Below are 12,934 nucleotides of genomic sequence, written 5' to 3'. Positions count from 1 at the left end.
GGTCCATGCAGGGTCGAACTGGCAACCTTGTTGTTAAGAGCACCGCTCTCTAACCATCTGAGCTAACTGGTCGCCCCTTTTGAGGATTTTTAAAACCTGTACTCTGTATCAATAATAATAATATACAACACGCAGTATTTATATGATACTTCCTGGTTTTCAAGGTGTTTTTATTTTCATTATCTCATTATCCTGTGACCACTAAGTAAGATACAAAGAGCTTATAGACCATTCGAGAATTGAGAAAAGTGACATATTAAAATTAAGGGATTTCACCATGATTACATAGCTGTATCATGGTGGATATAGGCTAGATTTAGTTCTCTTGACTTTTAGTCTGGTATTTTTTTCTAGTAAGCCTATGAAAAACCTGTTTATTTTCTTTTTTAAGCACTGTGTTTAAGACAAAAAAAATAATCAGAGAATTAATTTTAGTTTCTCAGGCAAAAACCAAAGATATATTAGTATTGGTAACTTCATTGCTAAGAAATGAAAAAGAAGATAGATGAATTAAGATAAAAAGTGTTATATGTCTTATTTAATAAATGATTCTGTCCTTTTATTTTTCTAATTTTATGCAAGTGAAAAAAAGGACACCCAACTGCAAAGTCCCTGAGAAGCTATTCAAATTTAAGTACTTCTGAAATACAAATATGTGATAACTTAATACATCGCAGCCTGTGAAAAAGCCATTTTCATTTGTTGCATTATTCTTGATAGTGTATATGTTTTGTTTTTTTTAAGTATCAAGGAAGTAATAATGAAAATGGGGGGGGGAAAAAACTGTTATTCTTTCACTGCATTGCAGAAAGAAAATATATTCCCCTCTTTTCCAAAAGTCAGCTGCGTTTTATCAGCTTTACAAAATGATGAATGAATGCCTTGTTCATTATTATTGCTTAAGTCATTCTTATTTATGCCAGTAATTCAAGGATTATGTTTTGATTGTTCTTGAAAGATGAAAACAGTTTCTTGCTGATGAATAAACACTGCCACTTTAAAAATATTTGTATGCAAAATGTCTTTAAAGCCATTATGAAATGCTTTGCAAGAGCATTAGGAAGCTGTGTTTCAAGGCACTTTTTTTTCTCTACCTTTTCTTTCATGCTAAGCAGTCCAGTTGAAAGGCCTTTCAGAGTTAACTTGTTTAAGCAATACCAATGTTTTAGTGTAATGAATAACTTTTTTATAGAAGACAATCACACACAATTCAACATTCTGGTATTTCTATTTCTGTGCACCACCAATGTAGGGATTCTGTGGTAGAATCTCTTTCTTTGAGAAAGCTGAAGGGATCAAAACCCTGATTAACCTCTGATATTCACGTGGTGCTCTTGATCTTGAGGACGGCAGCAGTAACAAAGCGTTAATGGCAGCCATATGCTTAGGGTATTGTGGGTATGGGTGACCTAGATGTGAACTTGAGGGGTGACTGATGCTAACTGCTGTTTGTTTCAGGTTTGGTGTGGAGATTACTGATGAAGAGTTTGAGTTGCTACTTGACAGAGTCCCCCTTGATGAAGATGAAAATGTCAGATACCTCCAATTCATGGCCATGCGTGATTCTCGGTACTCCTTTTTCACATTTTCTCATTCCATAGTAGTTTTCTGTTCTTGTTTTTAATACAGAGAATGGACCCCTAAAAGAATTAGGATTACTTAGCATTTCTCTTCATTGATTTGTGTCTCATTTATTAATAGTTTATAAGTGCCAAAGATTTTCAAAATAGTAATGTTAACAAAAAAGTAGAATCTTTTCTTGTTGATCCATGCTAATTCATTTTAAAATATTTAATATCTCAACACCTAAAAAATAGAAATGAGAATGGATACTGTGACTGAGACGACAAAGGGAGAGGAGCATAAACTATATTTGCAGCGTTGGGAAGAGAATAGGTGTAAGTGGCAAAAGTCAGGTCCTAGAGATGAACTTTCTCAAATTGCACTGAACACACCCTCACTTACTTCCCAAGTACTACCCATTTACAACACTTTTTACTACCTTCCAAAGAGGTCCAGTTTGGACAGTAGAGTACATGGCTATTGCTAGTAGTGTGTTAATGGCAGAGCAAGAATGCTTTCTAAAATATTCCTAATCTATATTTCGCTATCATGGAACCCAAGGTTTTACTCTTTTCTAAAATCTTTTTATGGATTTTAAGAGTAGTTCAGGGTTTAAGTATTTAAAATTATGATCAATATTGACCATTTTATTCCTCAAATACCTGGAGGGATATTGCAGTCCCAGGTATCTGAAGTTTTTGGCTGAGAAAGTGGGCTCCTTCTTCCTAAAGATACTTCTTTTCTCCAGAGCAATTTCAGGAAATAACTCTTTTCATCCTGTACGTCTCCTGCACTGTCCTCCAAATCTCATGACTATACTTTTTAACCATGAAACCCACCCACTGCTTCCTGCTAGCTCTTGATAGCAGAGTACACAGTTACCAACCTGATTTGATTTGTAGGGCATGACAAAACACACCCCTCCAAAATTATTTTCCATCGCACCTACCATTGAGCCTGAAATTCTCACCTTAAGAGACCCAGTTCTTTGAGTCAGAAGGTACTGCTCCACAGGGGAAGCTGTTAAGACACTAACATCTTTGAGAAGGGTAAAGCTTGAGTTTGTCAGTCATTAATGCTTAGCACGGCATTTCCCAAAGTGTATCAGAGGAACACTGTGTAGTTTCATAGGATGGTCAAAGCTCTCACCTTTAAAAAGGTTCCCATGGGGGGACAGCCGGATGGCTCAGTTGGTTAGAGCGTGAGCTGTGAACAACAGGGTTGCCGGTTCGATTCCCACATGGGCTCGTGAGCTGCGCCCTCCACAACTAGATTGAAGACGACGACTTGGAGCTGATGGGCCCTGGAGAAACACACTGTTCCCCAATATTCCCCCAATAAAATTAAAAAAAAGAAAAAAGAAAAAAGTACATTAAAAAAAATGTTCCCATGGCCAAATAAGTTTGGAAAATTTATTAAATAATGTTTATTGTTAAATAAAGTTAAATGAATTCCTTTCCTGAGAGATTTCACGTAGCCTTCAGTATTGCTTAGTGTGTGTCATGAATCTCTCAAAGAGAAGAACCATTCTAAGACAAGTATTTTATTTCAAAGATGATCCCAGGAAATACTGCTAAGGTATAAGGGAAGTGAGACAGTGAAAGGAAGAAAACTCCAATACAGGCTGCATTAATAAGCAAGTTACCGGTGTGGGCCTTTGAGACTTTCCTGCGGAGGAGCTCTGAGAAACTGTATGGAAGCCACCTCAGAGCTGTGCCAGCTGAGGGCAAGGAAAATGGGCTGCTCTTGGCAGCATAAACCCTGGCTCTGCACAGAAGCTGGCAAAGCATGCTCCAGTGAGACAGTGTCCTCAGGCTGAGTCAGAGATGCATGCCGCAGAAAGCCCTCTGTAAGAGGGAGCCAGGAGTGCCGAGGAGGTACTGTGGGCCTTCTTTCATGGCACATCTTAGAGGCTGGTGTTCCACAGGACAGAATGTGGGAATGCTGTCTTAGTTAGATAAGTTAATCTGCGAAGTAGTCTTGATCTTAGATCAGGCCCCTGAGTGAATGAAGTGAAGGAAAGGAGAGAGTTTTTTAGAAATGTGGAGCATACAGAGAAAAAAAGACACAAGCAGTGGGTGTCGCAGGGGGCGTTGTCCTGAACACCCAGAAGGCAGCAGTGTGAGGGCAAACTTAGGGTGAAAAGTCAATGCCTGAGGAGAGGTGTGAAGTGGCCAGAGAGTGAGGTAGACAGGTACTAAAGTTAGAATTGATGTCATCCTGGCCCATTCTCTTCGGTTTTGGGTGGATAAGTGTTAATGACTGGGGACAGCACTTTTAATCTTTTATATTCCTGATTTAGGATACCAAATAACAGAATGTAACTTCATTGTTAGTATTAACAACTGTTTCTGTTTATCTGATATTTGACATATGTTATCTCATTATTATTCTCATTTTGCATGTGGGAGAATGGATGCATAGAAAGATTAACTGATTAACCCAAATTCTATAAGTCAGTGTCTGGTTTCTTACCAATTGCTTTGGAGGGAGGATACAAATAAGAGTGAGTTGCCATGTGTTCTCTGACGAGCAATGACAACAGCTAATATTTAATGCCTACTGTTTGTCAGGCACTAAATATTCATTTCATTCTTACAATAACCCTATTCAATATTTTACATGTAAGAAATCTGGGGCGCAGAATGTAAGTTTCCCATTGTCACTCAGTAGCCATGGTGGAGCCAGGTGGCAAACCCAGACTGGCTGACTGCAGAACCTGCATACCTACTACTTCTCTGCCTCTCTGGTCAGTAAGGAGCAATTATGTCAGCGCTAACCAGTAAGCTTACCTGGCTATTGAGTACATGAAATAAAAGATTCAGAGATTCCAAGAAATTCAGCTTTTTGGGCCATTTATTATTTAAGTGTGAGTTGAAATGTTATGTAAGTATAAATTACCAGATCTAAGACTTAGTATTTTTTAAAAAAAGGTAAAATATCTCATTAATGATTTTTATATTTATTACATATTGAAATGATACTATTTGGGGTATATTGGGTTATATAACAAATTACTAAAATTAATTTTGCCTCTTTTTAAGCCTTTTAAATGCACTGTTGAAATTTTTAAATTACTTATGTACCTCGCAGTGCATCCCTGTTGGACAGCACTGAATTAGACAGCAGATCTTTTTAATTAGAGTAGGCAGTATAATGGAAGGAAGGAATTATTTCAGTCACTGTCTGGCCCCCAAGTAAATCAGTTCTTAAATAGTCTCTGCCTCAGTTTCTGCATCTGTAAAATGTGATCAAAAACTTAAATTTTCCTCACAAGTTTAATGAACAAATTGAACAAAGTAATTATGTGTCATTTCACTCAATGTTGTGGAGACTAGACAATTATTCAGGAAAGCAGGAATAATATAAATAAATAGGTAATCTAGATTAAATATGAATTTGAAGTATTTACTTATTATTTTCTTTTAGCAAATTAATGTGCAACTTTGAACTCCAGACACGGAATCCAGAACAAAATACTTCTGTAGTGTGGAGGTTCACTGTCATTTCTGGCTTTAAAGTTTGATTTGAATAATAATCATTTAGTATATAGGTCAGTGAGGTGGCAAGGGCGGGTATTGTTATCTCCATTTTGCAGATTTAAAAACAGACTCAAAGAGGTTAAGATGCAGGGCTGAAACTTCTGGCTCTAAGGCCAATACTTTTCTCAGTATACTTTCCAGGTAATGAAGATTATATGTAATTTTTAGGTGTGGTGGTATTCAGCTCTGATTCTCCTCAGGCATGAAAGAGGGAAATAGGTAAACAGGATGAGGTTAAAGCTTCTTTGCTTTTATTTGACATGCTGTATTAATTTGTATAGCCACGATTGACATAAACCAGAATCCCAGAACTTTCACTCTGTAGTTTGCTGTGACTGTGAAGTTGCCACAGTGGTACCTTCATATGAGTAAGTTCACAGGTATAACCACTTAAAGAGGAGAAGAGGTTCAGAGAGTCCAAGCAATCCATGTCTTTTGGCTGCTTATTGTTACTATTTTTTGTTAGAAAAGCAATACTTTCTTATTATAAATATCCAAATATTGTAGAAGTGTATAAAAAGTCCAAAGGAGAGATAGAAACGCTCTCATCATCTTTCCCCATATCTAGGCAGTTGATTATTATATATATCCAGTTGATAGTTAATTTTAAAATAACCAATTCATTATTATTTTTAAGATGGAAGAAAACAGCACATTTTTTTCATGGTTCTAAAATTTTTCATAAAGTGTCAGTGTTCAGTATGACCCTGTATATTGAATAAAATATATCCTTTAAAATACTACATTTATGCAATTTGTTGTTTGTCCTTTGTAGCTGTATATTGGTTAAATGTGTTTGTGTGTGTGTATCACACATTCAGTAAAGATGGCAGTTCTACTAAAATTATGTGTAATTTCTAAAAGAATTTTTTTGTTTTTGCAAGACTAAAGAAAAATTAATTTAGAACAGTGGTCTTCTCCAGAGATATTTGTTAGAAAAATCAGATTTTTTCATATCACAACTTCATTGTGCACTGAGCATGGCTTATTATGTAGTTTATAATATCTATGTGGTCTCATGAATATGGGAGAGTGTCCATAAAATTAGAGTAGGTATTGGTTTTGTTTAGATTTGTTTTGGATGGAAGAAAAATGGCATTACATTAAAGTATTAATAATCCTTTTAAAAGAAATCATTAGGTCAGGATGGTGATTAGAGTATAGTTTCTTTATCATTAAGTACATTCACCACAGGTTATTTGAAGTGTTGACGTAAACATGTTTATCCTACACATATAATTACGTAAAAGTCATAAACATATTTCTTTGTTATAGAAGTCACTTTTCTTGTATTAAGGGGAATCATCTGTGAGTAAATTAGGTTTGACCCTTAGGGGAGTCCCACAGTGTAGTGAGCCGTAAGATTTTCTCTGCTGGACAGTAGGAGTCACATCAAATGGGAAAACCACTGCTGTCTCAGTATCATAATTAGGGAGATTTTGGAAATTTATTGACAAATTCTCTAATTCCGAACATGTTATCTGAGAGCAAGAGGACAGTATTTGCAAGTCAAATGATAGAAGAATCTATTGTCAGACAATTAAAACATCTTTACCGAGACCTACCAAACTAACCTTTGTGTGGTCTTGTTCTCAGATGGAAATGGTTCCTAGAGACAGTTGACAGCATGAATTTTGAGATGACACTAAATGTGTGTGGGAACTTGCAAAAACAAATCTAAAAAAAGATTTAGGATCAGGGTTTTCTTTGCCACTTTTTTACCATGATGGGGTGGGAGTGGGAGCTGGGGCCAGGGGTTGGGGGGAAGGCTCCAGAGGGAAAGGTGACATTAGAGATGCTGGTAAAAGTTAGTCCTGGTCAAGCCTGGGGTGAACAATGACACAGTGTTGTTGTGGGCTGCCTCCTCGACTTAGATATTCTTCCCATGTCAGTATAATCACTACTGGGAGGTAGCTCGATGAAGGATTACCATATCATTAATAGTATCCATGACTTTTGTTCAAAGGCTACTTGTGCAATGTTGCCTTGTGGATGAAGCGCCGTAATCCTCTGAGCCGCAGCTGTAGAGACGGAGGCTCCTTAGAGCCGCCCACACTGACTTCCCTGTCCTCTCGGATCAGTTCTAAGAAACAGACAGAAACAACAGTCAACTCAAAGCCAAAAAAAAGAAACATCCATTCTACATTTCCACATTCATCCCCGAGCTTCAATCCCTGCCAGTGTCTCCCATTCATCTCTTCTCTAACATCCCGATCACCACTCACCACTCGGATGGTGGCCAGATTAAAGGGGAACAATGCAGTTTTAAATGTAAAGTTTGCATCTGATTTTTTTTCTTTGCATGAGAAAAAGCACATTGATTCTGTGTGTCTGTCTAATGCGTGGGCTGTAGTTTTTCAGGTCTTTCTTATTTTCTTTGGCAACATGAGGCATGCTGGTGTCTCCAACTGTCCAGGCTTTCTTAGTTCATTTGGTGAAGACACGTAACATTGAAATTTGTATTTGAGTAGAAAATTACCTGCATAGTTAATAAACAATGGGTGTTTACTTCATTAATATTATTGTTGCTAAGAAACTTCTATTTCCAGTGGGTCTGAGCCCTGAAAGAAATCTAAAAACTTAGCAGTAGCTTGAAACCTAAGCAAACATACCAAAATATCAGGGATTGGGCAGAAAAAAATAACTGAGTGAATCACATTTGGTGAAACTCCAGGTGGTAGAAGACAGGAAAGAATGGATGTAACCTTTAGAGTTCATTTCATTTCATAAAGATCACCTCCTCAAAAAAAGGAAAATGAAAAAGATAAAAAAGACCCATACTTATTTGGCATACGAAAATATAAAAGTAAAAAGAAGCCTCGAGTTAAGTTACTTGCTTTATATGTTAATAATCACACTTTTATTCCAAATCAAAATGAAGTTATGCTTTGATTTACTCATATGCCATTATTTTAAAAAGGGTTTTAATCTTACATTTTCATCTCACTGTGTCATTTAAAAATCACTATAACATTCTTTTATTATAGTTCATACACAATGTTATATTAGTTTCAGGTGTACAGTATAATGATTTGTCATATATATACCTTACGATGTGATCACTACAATAAATCTAGTAATCATCTGTCACCATACAAAGTTATTTTGATATTATTAACTACATTCTCTGTGCTGTGCATTATATCCCTGTGATATATTTATTTTATAATTGGAAGTGTGTACCTCTTATTCCCCTTCACTTTTTTCACCCATCTCCTCATTCCCTCCCCTGGCAACCATCAATTTGTTCTCTGTATCTATGAGTTGGTTTCTGTTTCGATTTCTTTGTTTTGTTTTTAGATTCCACATATAAGTGAAATATATGGTATTTGTATTTATCTGTCTGACTTATTTCACCTGACATAATACCCTCTAGGTCTATCCATGTTGTTACAACAATATAAATGAATGACTGCCTGAATTAATGAAAGAAGTCACAAAAATCAAGGATCTTTGAGATCCTAACTAATTTTAAGAATGTAAAGGGGTTCTTGAACCAAAAAGTTTGAAAACTGCTGCTCTACACCATAATCGGAAGAGAAGTGCTCTTGCTTAAAGCTAGGAACATCTGGATGGCTCTATTATAGAAATTTATAAGTGTTCCATCAGGAGATAGCTTGCTTCATTTAAATAGGAAAGCAGTTCAGGATTGGGAGCTCTGAGATTTGGGGCATCTTAGTTTACCCAACTGAAAAATGGAATGGATGAATTCATAAGCCAGTATTCATTGAGGGCCTTCTATGTGCTGGCCACTGTTTCCCAGGCAGCGGGGGATCAAACAATATGGTGAATGTTTTAAAAAAAAAAGTTATTACAGTAAAAGACACATTGCCATTAATCCCCCTCAAAACACTCCCCCTCTCTTCGAGCACACTTATCCCATCGTTCTTGCCACATTATGAAGCAGTTCTGGAAGTCCTCTTTTGTGAGTGTCTTTAGTTGTGCTATTGTGGCTGCCTCGATGTCCTGAATCATTTTGACGTTGGAGAAAAGCCAGAAGTCGCATGGTGCCAGATCCAGTGAATAAGGTGGATGAGGACACACATTAATGTTTTTATTTAACAGAAATTGCCTGTACTAGAAATGATGTGTTACATGGAGCATAGTAATGATGGAGGATGATTTACGGCCACTTGAAAACACACCTTCTTTCAACCGTAGCTCATACCCGAGTGACTGCACTGAACAAGTGAAACTTGTCACACACTGTGGAAAGTTTGACGCGCTGCTTCCCATATTGAAGATCCCTGCTTTTCTGTTGGATGGCACTCGACAGCAGCAATCACTGTATTTTGTGAACAGACAGAAAAGCTCCATGTCACACATTGCTTCTGGTACAGCAATTTCTGCCAAAAACATTGCGCTGTGTCCTCATCCACCTTATTCACCAGATCTGGCACTGTGTGACTTCTGCCTCTTCCCCAAAGTCAAAATGACCATGAAAGGTAAACATTTTAAATCAATTCAGGGCTCAAGGCAGCCACAACAGTGCAACTAAGGACACTCACGAAAGAGGACTTTCAGAACTGCTTTAGAAAGTGGCAAGAATGATGAGATAAGTGTGTTCAAAGTGAGGGGAAGTACTTTAAGGGGAATTAATGGCAATGTGTCTTTTACTGTAATACATTTTTTTTTTTAAATTTAAACATTCACCTTATTGTTTGATCACTCCTTGTATGAGCAACTCCATCATTGCCCTCTAGAAGTTCACAGTCAACTAGGGGGAACAAAGCAACGAAGAGACGATGATAATAGAGTGGCAGGTGTACATGAGGTGCAATGGAAACGCAGAGGGGTACCGAATCCAGGAAGCGGGGAGGGGTGGGTACTTTAAAGTGGGTCTTGAAAGACAGGTAAGAATTAACCAGAAGAAGAAAAGGTGAAAGGTATTCCAAGCAGAGACGTTAACCTAAAGCAGTATTTTTTTCAAATGATATGTTGGGAACCCTTATTAGATTATGAAATCAATTTAATGTGTTTTGACTGGCATTTTAAAAAAAATTGAATGGAAAATGACAGAGTAAACCTCACATAGTATGGGTAGGTATTTTTTTATGAAACCTTTTTTCCATTGTATGTATGTATGTATGTATGTACGTATGTGCATGTGTGATCGGGAGGGGGCGGGAGAGAAAGACACTATACTGAGTTACAATGTAAAATGTATTTCTTATTGTTGGTTGAAATAAATTTTTATTTGAAAAATTTAGAGTCATAAGAAGGAACATTATGTGTTCAAAGAATTATAAGCAGTAACTCAAATATGATGTAACATGCGGTGCATGTAGGTAGTGCTACTGAAAAGATCAGCGGGAATCAGATCATCGAGATCCTTAATGACTTGCCAAGTCATTTGGATTTTATCCTCTAGGCAGTTAAGTACCACTCAAGGATTTTAGGAAGAGGAGGGACATGATCAGGGTGTATTGGTTGAATAAAAATTATTCTAGCAGCTATGACAAAGATGGATTGGGGTGGTGGCGGTAAAATCTGATGCAAGGAGAACTCTTACCAAAACTATTGTAAAAATTCAAGAGCCTGAAGTAAAGCAGTAAGAATGGATACAGCTATAGCGGTTTTTAATTTATTAGAAATCTTTTTTTAAATTATGTGATTATTCCTTACATAGCATTCTGTTCTAATTTCATAGATACGTTTTACACTAGAATATAAGCTACATGAAGGCAGGAATTTTTGTGTCTTTTTTTAAACCTCAGCATCCTCAGAAAAGAGACCTACACTTACAGTTAGCTGCTTAATAAATCTTTGTTTGAATGAGTGATAAATGAATCTTCTCTTATTCTAAGAGGATATTAATTATAGGAGGTTGTTTTAAGGTTTCTTTTCCCTGCATCATCTTTGTAATCTCTTCTTTTTTTTTCCTCATTGTATTTTAACTTCTATTATTGCTGTCTTTCATGTTAGAGGCTTTCCTAAGTGTTTAGTGTTTTTTCTATATTCATTTATATTTAAAAGTAAGGCATTCAAGTCAATTGAGTTCCATGTGTATTGATAAGACAGTGATTGTTAGGGTCCAGTCATTTCATTTGGTGACTCCCTCATGTCAATTTCTATGTCTTTTCTCTTGTGAGTGTCACTTCATAGAGAATTGTCTCATCTTCTGCCTTGGGACTCTAACCCTTGCCAGAAGTACCTAGGGGCCAAATGGGGTAAAATATTGGTAGTTAAACTGTTGAGTGAGTGAGTAAGCAGACTTCCACTTAATTCTTGTTTCTAGTATGACACCTGATTCTGGACCCAGTATCTCGGATGTCTCTAAATCTAAAACCTTGGTTCCATTTCTCTAAAGGTTCATTTGCTCTTCTCTAGGTGGGGATGCGGAGAAGTTGTCACCTTGTTGCACGGAGTCTAACAGCTCCTTAGTCAAACTTTTTACCTCCTTCTTTCAGCCCCTTTCCTTATCCTTGCCTTCCAAGTTCCCTGATGCATCCAAATTTTGATCCTGTCCAGGGATCTGTGCTGGGAATCCAGTTCCGTCTTACCTGCATACGCTTGTTCCTTCCTGTACTGAGATTTCAGTTCTACTCCTCAGTTACGATTCACCCCGCGGCTTTCCAGCATCAAAATTTTGTTGGACATGTCTTCTGTGATGTTATCTTCACTACTGTGCTCTTCTCCTTATGATTAAGCCATTTTTATTCCGTTACTGTCATTTAGAAGGGTTTTAGGAGAGAGAGGAAATAAACTCGTTTATTTAATCTTTCTTGTTTAAACAGAACTCTCAGAAGGGCTTTTTAGAGAATAGCTTTTTTGACTGACTGGATTAATTACTAGTCCCACTTTCTCCTTCATTTTCTCAGATTTAATCACATTTATTCAATTAAGTTATCTAGAAGAGAAGTTTAGACTTTTGGTCATGTGCTTTAATTTTAGCAATGAAAATGTTCTTTTCAGTGTAGGGAATGAAATACTAAACCTAGTGATAATTCTTTTAGAACATATTATATTACCTGAACATTGACACCCATTAATAAGTTTAATCAGGGAGTTCATATTTGTACATTTAGCAGCTCTGACGTGGGAAAGACTGGTGGAAAATTTATTGAGGCAACTTAAAAGTTTTGATTTATTACTATACATAGGAAAAAAATCATTAGAATGATTGATTGTAATAAAACTAAGAAAATGGTATTGAGGCACTAATCAAAGTAGCTAAAGAAATGAAGTACCTAAATAAGTAAATGCATATTCTTAATGCATCCTGGCACTTGTATGTGACAGAATTTCAGGGTACATTTTCAGAATTTCTGGGTAATAGAGTTTTAGAGACCAGTCTATCTAATTCCACATGAGAATCCCAGATAATTATGATGTAGTGTTCTGGCCTACTATTTCCTTATGTTTCCCACTACTGAATATATTCCACATAGTTGATGATAAAATATTGTTTTCTCTCTCTAAGTGAGACTTCATGACAGTACTTTTCCTAAATGTTATGTGGCATTGTCTAATGTCTTTCTGGTCTAATATCTGTGCTAACAGTCAAGATACTGATTCTAGCCAGGATGTATGTATACGTGCGTATATATTTAAAATGCCCAGAGGATTGGATTATTTATGTATAATTATATTTATCTGGTTTGTATCTTTTGATGTATGATTTTATTTTTATTTTTTACCTTAAGTAAATTGAGGTGTAATTTACATAAGATAAAATTCACCCCTTTAAGGTATAATACAGTTCAGTGGATTCCGATAAATGTATGCCACCATTAAAATTAAGACCTAGAACATTGGCTCACCCTGTATAGTCAGTCCCCTCCCCCAGCCCCAGCCAACCACCTGTCTGTCATGTTCCCAGAGTTTGC

General features: G+C 36.6%; 1 protein-coding gene across 1 annotated transcript in view; it reads left to right on the top strand.

Annotated features, from left to right (window-relative positions):
- Positions 1–8,890, top strand: part of LOC109449634 (uncharacterized) — a 60,279-nt gene extending 51,389 nt beyond the window's left edge. Inside the window, exons 9-10 of the mRNA XM_088793434.1 lie at positions 1,459–1,569; positions 7,072–8,890. The gene's annotated coding sequence lies outside the window, so the exon portion shown is untranslated. The remainder of the gene's footprint in view (positions 1–1,458; positions 1,570–7,071) is intronic.
- Positions 8,891–12,934: the final 4,044 nt, after the last annotated feature.

This window comes from Rhinolophus sinicus, chromosome 16, assembly GCF_057876585.1.
Source record: "Rhinolophus sinicus isolate RSI-liver-muscle chromosome 16, RSI-T2T, whole genome shotgun sequence".
In the NCBI taxonomy this organism is placed as follows: Eukaryota; Metazoa; Chordata; class Mammalia; order Chiroptera; family Rhinolophidae; genus Rhinolophus; species Rhinolophus sinicus.
Note: the sequence above shows the minus strand (reverse complement) of the source record. Positions and strands in the feature narration are given on the sequence as shown.